Source organism: Neoarius graeffei, chromosome 13 (assembly GCF_027579695.1).
Source record: "Neoarius graeffei isolate fNeoGra1 chromosome 13, fNeoGra1.pri, whole genome shotgun sequence".
Lineage (NCBI taxonomy): Eukaryota > Metazoa > Chordata > Actinopteri > Siluriformes > Ariidae > Neoarius > Neoarius graeffei.
This window is the reverse complement of record NC_083581.1, coordinates 103539-117516: the sequence shown is the minus strand read 5'-3', so window position 1 is coordinate 117516 and position 13978 is coordinate 103539.

Sequence of the window (13978 nt, the reverse complement as noted above, 5' to 3'; positions counted from 1 at the left end):
AGTATCATGGTTTGGGCCTGTTTTACTGCATCTGGGCCAGGACGGCTTGCCATCATTAATGGAACAATGAATTCTGAATTATGCCAGCGAATTCTAAAGGAAAATGTCATGACATCTGTCCATGAAGTGAATCTAAAGAGAAGGTGGATCATGCAGCAAGACAACAACCCTAAGCACACAAGTCGTTCTACCAAAGAATGGTTAAAGAAGAATAAAGTTAATGTTTTGGAATGGCCAAGTCAAAGTCCTGACCTTAATCCAATGGAAATGTTGTGGGAGGACCTGAAGCGAGCAGTTCATGTGAGGAAACCCACCAACATCCCAGAGTTGAAGCTGTTCTGTACAGAGGAATGGGCTAAAATTCCTCCAAGCCGGTGTGCAGGAATGATCAACAGTTACCGCAAACGTTTAGTTGCAGTTATTGCTGCACAAGGGGGTCACACCAGATACTGAAAGCAAAGGTTCACATACTTTTGCCACTCACAGATATGTAATATTGGATCATTTTCCTCAATAAATAAATGACCAAGTAGAATATTTTTGTCTAATTTGTTTAACTGGGTTCTCTTTATCTACTTTTAGGACTTGTGTGAAAATCTGATGATGTTTTAGGTCATATTTATGCAGAAATATAGAAAATTCTAAAGGGTTCACAAACTTTCAAGCACCACTGTATATGACTACAGCTACAACTGGAATGTGCTGATTCTGTTTGCATTTGTAATTATTGTACCATCCACTCATATCATCTCTAGCCGCTTTATCCTTCTACAGGGTCGCAGGCAAGCTGGAGCCTATCCCAGCTGACTACAGGCGAAAGGCGGGGTACACCCTGGACAAGTCGCCAGGTCATCACAGGGCTGACACATGGACACAGACAACCATTCACACTCACATTCACACCTACGGTCAATTTAGAGTCACCAGTTAACCTAACCTGCATGTCTTTGGACTGTGGGGGAAACCGGAGCACCTGGAGGAAACCCATGCGGACACGGGGAGAACATGCGAACTCCACACAGAAAGGCCCTTGCCGGCCCCGGGGCTCAAACCCAGGACTTTCTTGCTGTGAGGCGACAGCGCTAACCACTACACCACTGTGCCGCCCCTGTACCATCCACTATTAGATAAAATTAAAATAAAATCTTACGACATTGAAAGTCTAGAGCAAGATAACATTATTTTACAAATAATAATACTTCAGAGATTTGTTTCTTTTTTAACAAATCATAAATATCAATGTATAAATGAGTACAAATAGCTCTGTAACTTGATGTCCTTGAGGTTGTTGAGACATGGCGGGCCGGGAATACTATCTAGCCCACAGTTCAAGTACTAGTCCTTTGAGAGTAAATGCTCAGGCTTTTGCAGCATTCTGTTCCCTAAAGCTGATGTTGGTAAAAATTCTTTACACAAAGGTTTTCTTGTTTTTGTAGTGGGGTGTGCAGTTTTTTTTTTTTTTTTTTGAACTGTTCTTCCATGTCCGGATTCTTCCGGAAAAGGAAAGTACATTCCAACATGTAGCTAACACTAGGCCACAAATCTGCACCGCCACTCCATTTGGTTTTGAGGAATTTTGTACAGATCATAGCCACTAATAAACTCTAATTTCCATGTATCCTTCACTTCTTTACAACCCCGATTCCAAAAAAGTTGGGACAAAGTCTCATCTCATTATCTCTAGCCGCTTTATCCTTCTACAGGGTCGCAGGCAAGCTGGAGCCTATCCCAGCTGACTACAGGCGAAAGGCGGGGTACACCCTGGACAAGTCGCCAGGTCATCACAGGGCTGACACATAGACACAGACAACCATTCACACTCACATTCACACCTATGGTCAATTTAGAGTCACCAGTTAACCTAACCTGCATGTCTTTGGACTGTGGGGGAAACCGGAGCACCCGGAGGAAACCCACGCGGACACGGGGAGAACATGCAAACTCCACACAGAAAGGCCCTCGCCGGCCCCGGGGCTTGAACCCAGGACCTTCTTGCTGTGAGGCGACAGCGCTAACCACTACACCACCGTGCCGCCGGGACAAAGTACAAATTGTAAATAAAAATGGAATGCAATGATGTGGAAGTTTCAAAATTCCATATTTTATTCAGAATAGAACATGGATGACATACCAAATGTTTAAACTGGGAAAATGTATCATTTAAAGAGAAAAATTAGGTGATTTTAAATTTCATGACAACGCATCTCAGAAAAGTTGGGACAAGGCCATGTTTACCACTGTGAGACATCCCCTTTTCTCTTTACAACAGTCTGTAAACGTCTGGGGACTGAGGAGACAAGTTGCTCCAGTATAGGGATAGGAATGTGAACCCATTCTTGTCTAATGTAGGATTCTAGTTGCTCAACTGTCTTAGGTCTTTTTTCTCGTATCTTCCGTTTTATGATGCGCCAAATGTTTTCTATGGGTGAAAGATCTGGACTGCAGGCTGGCCAGTTCAGTACCCAGACCCTTCTTCTATGCAGCCATGATGCTGTAATTGGTGCAGTATGTGGTTTGGCATTGTCATGTTGGAAAATGCAAGGTCTTCCCTGAAAGAGACGTCGTCTGGATGGGAGCATATGTTGCTCTAGAACCTGGATATACCTTTCAGCATTGATGGTGTCTTTCCAGATGTGTAAGCTGCCCATGCCACACGCACTAATGAAACCCCATACCATCAGAGATTCAGGCTTCTGAACTGAGCGCTGATAACTTGGGTCGTCCTTCTCCTCTTTAGTCCGAATGACACGGCATCCCTGATTTCCATAAAGAACTTCAAATTTTGATTCATCTGACCACAGAACAGTTTTCCACTTTGCCACAGTCCATTTTAAATGAGCCTTGGCCCAGAGAAGACGTCTGCGCTTCTGGATCATGTTTAGATACGGCTTCTTCTTTGAACTATAAAGTTTTAGCTGGCAACGGCGGATGGCACGGTGAATTGTGTTCACAGATAATGTTCTCTGGAAATATTCCTGAGCCCATTTTGTGATTTCCAATACAGAAGCATGCCTGTATGTGATGCAGTGCCGTCTAAGGGCCCGAAGATCACGGGCACCCAGTATGGTTTTCCGGGCTTGACCCTTACGCACAGAGATTCTTCCAGATTCTCTGAATCTTTTGATGATATGCACTGTAGATGATGATATGTTCAAACTCTTTGCAATTTTACACTGTCGAACTCCTTTCTGATATTGCTCCACTATTTGTCGGCGCAGAATTGGGGGATTGGTGATCCTCTTCCCATCTTTACTTCTGAGAGCCACTGCCACTCCATGATGCTCTTTTTATACCCAGTCATGTTAATGACCTATTGCCAATTGACCTAATGAGTTGCAATCTGGTCCTCCAGCTGTTCCTTTTTTGTACCTTTAACTTTTCCAGCCTTGTATTGCCCCTGTCCCAACTTTTTTGAGATGTGTTGCTGTCATGAAATTTCAAATGAGCCAATATTTTGCATGAAATTTCAAAATGTCTCACTTTCGACATTTGATATGTTGTCTGTGTTCTATTGTGAATACAATATCAGTTTTTGAGACTTGTAAATTATTGCATTCCATTTTTATTTACAATTTGTACTTTGTCCCAACTTTTTTGGAATCGGGGTTGTATAACTAAGATTATCCAAGTAATCCGTTAGTAGAGCTTTTTTAGCTGTAGTTTTCTTCAGACAACAGCAACAGATGTCTGACATCTTTGCTTGGCTTCAGTATGTGAACAGTTGTGGGTGCAATCAGTTAATTATTGAAATTAAGTGATCAATCTCATTAAATCAGTCTCATTAAATTTGAAGTTTAATAATTAAAATGAATCAATCCCATTGAATCGTTTTACTTTGACTCATTTGAATTGAATCATACCATAGAATCAGTCTCATTTGAAGTGAATCATTTAGTGACTCGTTCAATGAATCATTTAGTGAATCATACCATTAATCCTGGATAAATTACCAAACAGCTAGATTATGGTATATTTCCAAATTATTACAATCACTTACCATATTACTTAACTTTTTATATGCACCCTTTTGAATTCTTTGAGAGATTGGGGACTTCAGATATTGTTCACACAAATAAACACAGTTTGTTTAATAAATGAATGTATTTATACAAAGATAAAAATAATAAATCAATATATACAAGCAGTGAGGTGTATGGCCTAGCTTGTTGCTAGCTAAAACAAAGGAATGTTATCTAAATAGAACAAAGGATTAGCTCTGTTGCTAATGTGTGCTTGTGTGTGTGTGGGAAGGACTTGACCATGTGTTTAGCCTCGTGTAGCTAACTACACGTGGTGGAGGCCTAGATTAGCCTTGTGTTGCTAGTGTGTTTGTGAAAGGCCCTATGGCCTAGCTAAAGTGTGTTTGTTAGGCCTGGTGAGGCCTACTGAGCACGTGTTGCTAAAGACAAGGGTGTGTTTGTGAGTGGCCACGTGGCCTGAACAAAAAGCTAGCTTGTGGATTTCTAGCTGAGGTGTGGTTTATCAGGCCTGATGGCCTGCTGAGCACATGGTAGGCCTTGATTAGCTTTGTGTTGCTAAGCAGACAAAGGGAAGGTGTAGCTAACCCACTAGCTCATAACCATACTGAATCCACTGAAATCTTGATGAGATCAAGATGTATAATGAAATTAAAATGTTAGTAAGAATAATAAGAGAAAGAGAAGCATGCACAGCCTGTCTATTAAAACAATTGAGATTAAAACCAAAATAAATCAACACGCTGCGTGTTTAACAGTGTAACAGATAAACTTGGGTTTAAATTCACACTATTTCAATAAAGCTAAATTCCTAAGACTATCTTAATTATGCCCAAATGCCAAAATCTTACTTAATCCTGCCTTTAGCAAGATATGAAGATGTTCGCCGTTGCAGAGCTTCGCTGTTCATGAAGCACGTGAGACGCCCGTGTAGAAAGTGCAGAGTCTTCTTGAGTCCGGCGGAGCACTTGGGTGGTTCCCGTGGAAAGCAGAGGACTCTTGGTCCGAACTTCAGCGTTCGTGAGGAAAAGTCTCTGATCAGAATAAGATGCACAGCACTTTTGAGTTAAAAAGGATTCAATCGCTTCTTAACTTTTAACTGCCTGGGCTGCAGTCGTGACGTCACTTCTAATGCGAATAAACCGGTTGTAACTCAGGTTGAGTTTAAAGATCGCGCTATTCTGGACTTTTACCTTGGCCAGTGGTTAGGCACAGAATGCGCTGGATGGTGAATCTTGCAAGAAAGAAGTGTTTTCAGGTTTGAGAGCATCTCTTTATGCGTCTAGACTCCTCGGAAACCGGACGCGAGAGACAAAGGGCTGAGGAATTCCAGGCGGTTTATGCCTTCCTGGAGGATGACGTAGATGATCCCGCCCCGGCGTGACGTAGGTCACGCGGCAGAGGACTGGGAATTGTAGTTCTTGGAGACAAAATGGCGGCATGATACCTACAACAGTATGTAAACAAAGTTTGCTTGTCCCCCAGGTATAGGGTAGGGTAGTGACCGTTGCTAACGTAAATGTGATGTCAGTGTTTCGTTGTACGATATGCAATGACATGTTTTTATATTCAAAAGTGGAGCTCTCCGTCTCATGATTTCTCCTTCCACACACACTTGCCACATTAGTTCACTACCTGTCAAGTCAAGTTAAACATGTAAAAACAAAAATGTCCAAGTCTATTGCAATACTTCATAAAACTAAACACATTCTAAGCCAAAAATCATTGCACGCACTTTATAATTCTCTGCTTGTTCCATACATAACTTATTGTGTGGAGGTCTGGGGAAATGCATGTAAAACAATCACAAACCCGATCTTCATATTGCAGAAAAGAGCTATTGGGATCATGCACAACGTATGTTATAGTGAACCAACCAATCAGTTGTTTATAAACTTGAATGGCCTTAAATTTCGTGATTTTGTGGATTACAAAATTGCTCAATTTGTTTAAAATCAAAAACAAAACTATCTCTGACTGTATTCAGAGATTCTTTCAAATCAGAGAGAGTCATTATGAATTGAGAGGAACTCGTATATGTTTGTTAAAACAAAGTTCAGAACAAATGTGAAACAGAGGTGTATATCTATAACAGGAGTTAATTTATGGAATGGTCTTGAAAATGAAAAACTGTGTAGCATGCTTAAAGGCCTTAAAAGAGCATACAAACAGAAGATTATCAATAAGTACAAAACTGATGTGAAATATGTTTGGAAAAAAATGGTTTGATTTAAATTTGATCCAGCTACTTGATATGTACCAGACACCCTGCCAAACTCCATCAACTCGCTACACGACTTCGTCGTCTAGCCAGGGTGGAGCCGTACTGTGCTCATCCTGAGCCCAGGACCATAGCACACCCAGGTCAGTGTGCTACAGTATCCCTGATCAATCTTCGGATGAATCAGGCTATGAATCTAGTGCGAAACGGGAGCAACACCAGAGTAGCTTAGCTAGTGAGTGCTCAGAAAAGCCAAGAAGGTCGCACAAGGACGTGCACCAAACCCTTCACTTACGGCAAATTGACCTACTTGCCAAAGATGTCGAACAATTCGATCCCGACAATAAAAGAACAAATGTAAATGATTATTTACGAGAAATTGACCAATGCCTGATGGACCTGCCAAACGCCACAACGCGAGAAAAACTCAAACTAATCTGGAAAACCTCCAGTAGCAGCGTTCGCACCTTTTTAGAGACTCTACCCCCAAACATTCACGATAGTTACTCGAAACTTCGCAATTACATGAGGGAAGAATATGCACCATACACGGATGAAACCTCCGCAACATTGTGTGCTATACAAATCAAACAAAAACGGTCTGAGGCGCCTCGTGAATATTATAGATGGCTACGTACTGCCTTTTTCCAGGGTAGTAGCGCACCAGGCTTGGAAGAAGATAGAGGTTTCAAATCTCTCTTTTTACATAACCTCCACCCAAGCGTGCAGACTCAAGTCACACTGACGTGTCGACGAGGTCGCTATTCGATGAGGGAAATTAGGCGACTAGCCCAAATGACCTGGGAGACCATTGTCAAAACCGCAAACGGAAACAATGATGAACCCAGAGTCCTTAAGCTCCAGGATGCAAACGGGCCCCCGCTAGCCTTAGAAGGAGGCGAAGCTCCAAAAGGGGGACCCCCCTGGAGAAATCCCGGTCCAAACCGCCCCTTGCCGAGCCATCACAAGGGTGAGCGGAGAAATCGGCAAGGTAAGGCCAGGAGGGACCGAAGGCAAGTCCACAGTAACTGTGGCAACCGCCCATCACATGAAAAGGGTCGTAGGGAACAAGGCGGTTGGCAGCAAGACCGTCATCCCCGCTCTGGCCAGAAACGGCAGGAGCGTTCCGACCGTAGCTCTAAACATAAGGGTAGAGACGACCGACACAGTGACTCAGACCAACCTGGTAAGATCCGCTCAGAGCTGGACTCTTTGAAAGCCCAGTTGGCTGAGATTGAAGAACTGTTACAAAAAAGGTCAGACCCCTCAACAGATAAGATAAAAGAGCCCAAGAAAAATGACAAGCTATTCGCTGGCATGACTAGGCCAGGAACCATGGGTATATCTCGTAAAAGGGAAAAGAAGATCCCTCTGAAACAGCAGGCGAGGGTCAGGATGTAGGGCCCCCCCTGGTGGTGAAGGCAAACCCACAAACGCGCCTCTCGTGCGCTAAAGTCTTCACCACCATCTCTCAGACACGGCTCTCACAAGGCGACCCAATCCCAACCAAGCCCTGCAACATAAACTTAGTCAGCTTCACACAAAATAAAACCCCACCGTCGTTGGATCCCACAAAACATGCACAAACCCGTTGCGACGAGATTAGTGTGAACACCGATCAACCAAGCGTCACGCGAGATCAAATTTCCGATGAACTTCAGTTCATGTCTTTGAACACCGAGTCCGGTGTCGAAACACCTGACATCGCGACTCCCCCTGGTGGCCACAATTCTTTGAAAAACCTCTCTCTATCCATCGACTCAGACACAGGCACCCATTTCACCGCTGGTGTAATGGCTGCGCTGTGGAACATGTTAGGCGTCGAGGCGAAATTCCATATCGCGTACCACCCTCAATTCTCTGGTCAGGCTGAACGAGCCATTCAAACCATTGTGAGCATGCTGCGAAAGTATGTCACAAACCATGGTAAAAATTGGGATGTGAAACTTCCCTTGGTGCTAAGGACCATTCGGTCCACCCCTCATTGCGCCACTGAAGTCACACCCTTTGGGATGATGACTGGGTGAGAGACGGTTCTTCCCCCGCATCTCCTATACAAACCAGAGGCCATGAGCGTCGCAATTGCATACACCACACATCAACATGTCGCCGACCTACGACGCCACCTACAGTCAACCTTTACAGGTGCCCAAAATAATCTCGATTCGAGCGTAGAAGGACACAAGGCCTACCACGCCCTAATCTCAAAGAAGTTCCTACCACCCTGGTCGAGACCTTTCGATCGTGGGAAAACCGTTCCCTGTCGCGTACCGCATTAGGACATCCAGACCTAATCCGATGCTCTCATATCGATGGGTCCATAATAATCGAATCAAACCTTTTGAACAGTCCTCACTCCAAAAGGGGGTGGATGATAGCTAGGCCCATCCTGTCCACCTAGCTTGTACGCATCACTCACCCATAAGCGTACACTAACATTCCCAGTCAGACTTACCAACCCAATGAAGTAATAACCCTTCGGTATAACATGGTAGATAAAATACTAAAATCCGCTATTATTACTAGTGTGTATTCATCGCAAATACACCTGGCATATAGTCTTGGCAGTGCCATCCTCATGTTTGTGAATCCACAAAACTTAGAGATGTGCACCTCCACTAAAGACATCCACTGGGTCTGCCCAGGCAACCCATACATAACAGTACATGCCAAGCTGGATAGATGGTCTGCGTCCCTGACAGCTTTAGCCGCAGTAGCGCAAGCTTTCTGGCCAGACCACCCACTGCTATTACACCATTCTAGAAGATTAGGTTTGCCAACCCAAACACTAATACTTCTTTCCTTCCTTCATTTCTTCTATTTTCTTGTTTTTTTTATGCATAAGAAATTAAACACTACATGTTTCATGTTTAATGTTTTTAAATTTTTTTTGATGCGATTTTGATCTAGTTAGCTAGAGTGATTATATGCCCAAATGCCTCTGCCTCCAACTGTCTTACTGGAACTCATGAATTTACACAGTTTTCGCAGGACACCATGGACTGTGCAGAGCAAGGCTACCTCAAGGACTAAGGACACGTGGACTGTACGGTACTGTGCTCTCAGTGCTACGACTCCGTCATACCCCTGAGACCAAAAGGGGGACTGTAGGTACATTCCACTAAGAAACTACATTTCCCATCAGCCCACTTCCGCGTTGACCTGCGTCACGCCGGGCCGGGATCATCTACGTCATCCTCCAGGAAGGCATAAACCACCTGGAATTCCTCAGCCCTTTGTCCCTGGTGTCTGGTTTTCAAGGAATCTAGACGCACAGAAGGGATGCTCTTCACCAAAAAGACGTCTTTTTCCTCTCTTTCTTGCAAGATCCATCATTCAGCGCGATTTCTGTCTTACCCTTGGCCAAGGTAAAAATCTAAGATCGCGCGATTTTTAAACTCAGTGAGTTACAACCGGTTTATTTGTATTAGAAGTGACGTCACGACTGCAGCCCAGGCAGTTAAAAGTTAAGAAGCGATTGAATCCTTTTTAACTCAAAAGCGCTGTGCATCTTATTCTGATCAGAGACTTTTCCTCACGAACGCTGAAGTTCGGATCAAGAATCCTCTGCCTTCACGGAAACAACCCAAGTGATCCGCTGGACCAGAAAGCTCTCCGCGCTTTCTACACGAGCGGCTCACGTGCTTCATGAACAGCGAAGCTCTGCAATGGCGAACATCATCTCAGAACTTTGCTAGAGGCAAGATATTGAGTAAAATATATTTGGGCATAAATTAAGAGTCTTAGGAATTTGCTTTTATTGAAATAGTGTGAATTTAAACCTAGGTTTATTGTTACACTGTTAAAACACGCAGTGAATTGATCTGTTTTGTTTTAATATCTCAATTAGATAGCCTGTGCATGTCTGTCTCTCTCTCTCTCTCTCTCTCTCTCTCTCTCTCATTCCTTACTAATATCCTCAATTTCATTCTTATTGTACATTTTGACCTTATTAAGACTTCAGGGGGTTTGATAATGTTATGAGTGTGGAATTCTTTTGTTACTTAGAAAACACGTGCCCAGCAGGCCTGACCAGGCCTGATACACACAAACCCACGTTAGCTACAGCTTCCCTTTGTTTGCTTAGCAACACAAAGCTAATCTGGGCCTACCTCGTGCTCAAACACTTTGGTTAGCTATACAGACATAGCAGTCCTTCCCCCACACTCACACATACCAACACATCAGATAACAACATTCCAAACTTTACAGCCCCTCACACACACACACCTTTGCTCAGGCCTAGAGGCCTACACTATGTGCTCACATACACAAGCACATGTTAGCTAAACACGTGCTAATCCTTTTGTTCTACTTAGGTAAAATTCCTTTGTTTTAGCTAGCAACACACACACACACACACACACATACACATATATATATATATATCCCGGTCGGGGCAAAACATCATCCAGTAAGGGTCCTTAGGCAAGACCCCTCATGATATCAGCCTACCTCAGGAATGAGTGAAGACATAACTGATAGTCATACCGGCTCAGACGTCGCCCGGGTCAACAAGGTCTGCATCAGTTGCTAGGGAACCAGGGCAAACTGATGAGAAATGGGCTACTGGAACAAGACATCGATGGACGAGGACAGAAAATACGGATTTGCTGGAATGCTACTATACAAGCAATCCCAGAGAGAGGGGATACATGCAGCGAATGTGGGACCATTGGATACTTCGAAACCCACAGTCAAGGCGAACAAATAAACAGCTATTAGCCCAGTGTTCCAACATCCGTAATCGAAATCTACTATCACAACTAGAGATTAATGAAATACAACAACGATGCTACGGCAAGGGGGAGCCAGGAAGACAGGTCAGCGGGGAGATGTCGTCATCATCATCCCCACAACCAGAGATTGGGTACCAAGCCCCAACAGCTAACAGCCTCAACACAAGAGCTGCTGACCTGAGAAGGAAGATCGTGACCGAACTGGAAACCTGGAGCCCCCGACGAATACCGAAGCTGAGTTGCCAAGTACCTTCAGAAGATCTACTAGTAGATGTGAATGCTGCTCTGAAGGCAATCTCCACAAGAACCATCACTGAGACCAACAAGCTGATACACAGTACAGCAACAGTAATCATGGAGATGCTTGGACACAAGGTGGGCTCGGGACATAACAAACAGTATCCACCATGGAAGAGACGATTAGAGGCCAAGATAAAGGCAGCAAAGAGAGAAGTTAGCCAGCTAGCTGAATTACAGAAAGGGAACATGGTGAATAAAGGGGCACCCAGGAAGTACAACTCACTCTCCATACCAGAGGCACTCGAAACTGCCAAACAGCGACTAACAGCTCTGGCCACCCGGTTGAAGAGATACACCAAGGAGGGAGAGGCCAGGAGAATAAACAAGCTGTTCTCCACTGAACCAGCCAAGGTGTGTACTCAGTGGCAGGGGAACAACAACCGGTCAGACCCACCAAGAGCTGAGGTGGAAAAATACTGGAAAGACATATGGGAAAGAAAGGCATCACACAACACTGATGCCCAATGGTTAGTGGACCTAAGAGCTGACCACAGCAACCTACCAGAACAAGAACCAGTAACCATCTCAATGGCAGACGTCCAAGAAAGAGTGTCAAAGATGAAGAGCTGGACAGCACCAGGCCCCGATATGATCCATACGTACTGGCTGAAGAAGCTAACTGCACTCCATGAACGCCTAGCAGCACAGATGAACCAGCTGCTGAGGGATGGGACCCACCCAGAATGGCTAACCCAAGGCAGGACAGTCCTAATCATGAAGGACCCCCAGAAGGGACCCATCCCATCCAACTACCGGCCAATTACCTGTCTCTGCACAACATGGAAGGCCCTGTCAGGCATCATTGCAGCAAAAATGAGTAAGCATGTGGCTCAATACATGAGCGAGGCACAGAAAGGAATTGGCAGTAACACCAGAGGAGCCAAGCACCAGCTACTGGTCGATAGAACAGTCGCCCGAGACTGTAAGAAGAGACAGACCAACCTGTGCACTGCCTGGATTGACTACAAGAAAGCCTACGACTCAATGCCACACACACAGATACTGGAATGTCTGGAACTGTATAAGATCAACAGGAACCTAAGGACCTTCATCCAGAACTCAATGGAAATGTGGAAGACAACCCTAGAGGCCAACTCAAAACCCATTGCCCAAGTCAACATCAAGTGCGGCATATACCAAGGAGATGCGCTATCACCACTGCTGTTCTGCATAGGCCTGAACCCCCTCAGTCAGATCATCACGAAGAGTGGCTACGGGTACCGATTCCGTAGTGGGGCAACAATCAGCCACCTGCTCTACATGGATGACATCAAGCTGTATGCCAGGAACGAGCGAGAAATAGACTCGCTGATCCACACCACCCGGATCTACAGCGATGACATAGGGATGTCATTCGGATTGGACAAGTGTGGCCGGATGGTCTCAGAGAGGCAAGATGGTCCGGACTGAGGGGATTGACCTACCAGAGGGCAACATGGGTGATATCCAAGACAGCTACAAGTACCTTGGCATCCCACAGGCTAATGGAAACCATGAAGAGGCCACAAGGAAGTCAACCACAACCAAATACCTCCAGAGAGTAAGGCAGGTCCTGAAAAGTCAGCTGAATGGTAAGAACAAGGTCCGAGCCATCAACATGTATGCACTACCAGTCATCAGATACCCCGCTGGTATCATAAACTGGCCAAAGGAGGAGATAGAAGCCACAGATATCAAGACTAGAAAGCTCCTCACCATGCATGGAGGATTCCACCCCAAGTCCAGCACCCTGAGACTATACACTAAGTGGAAAGAGGGAGGCCAAGGGCTAGTGAGCATCAAGACCATGGTCCAGGATGAAACATCGAAAATCCGAGAATACATCAGAAAGATGGCCCCAAAGGATGAACTGCTAAGTGAATGTCTCAGGCAGCAGAACCCTGATGAGAGTGCAGAGGAGGAGGAGGAACAGACAACCTGGAGGGACAAACCCCTACATGGCATGTACCACCGTCAGATAGAGGAAGTGGCTGATATCAAGAAATCCTACCAGTGGCTGGATAATGCAGGACTGACAGACAGCACAGAGGCACTAATCATGGCAGCACAAGAACAGGCCATAAGCACAAGAGCCATAGAGGCCAGGATCTACCAGAGTAGATCAGACCCAAGATGCAGACTGTGCAAAGAAGCCCCTGAAACAGTCCAGCACATAGTAGCAGGGTGTAAGATGCTAGCTGGATCAGCGTACATGGAGAGGCACAACCAAGTGGCTGGGATAGTATACAGGAACATCTGCAACCAGTATGGAATAGAAGTACCCAAGTCCCAATGGGCCATACCACAGAAGGTGGCTGAGAACAACAGGGCCAAGGTTCTGTGGGACTTCAGCTTCCAGACTGACAAACAGATCCTGGCTAACCAACCAGACATAGTGGTGGTGGACGAAGAGCAGAAGAGGGTGGTGGTGATAGATGTGGCGATCCCAGCTGACGCCAACATCAGGAAGAAGGAACATGAGAAACTTGAGAAGTATCAAGGGTTGAAAGAGCAGCTGGAACGGATGTGGAAGGTCAAGGGCTGCGTGGTCCCCATGGTAGTGGGGGCACTTGGGGCAGTAACCCCCAAACTGGGAGAGTGGCTCCAGCAAATCCCAGGAACAACATCTGAAGCCTCAGTCCAGAAGAGCGCAGTCCTAGGAACATCGAAGATACTGTGCAGAACCCTCAAACTCCCAGGCCTCTGGTAGAGGACCCGAGCTTGAGGATGACATGGATACCACCCCCCCCGCCGGGGGTGAG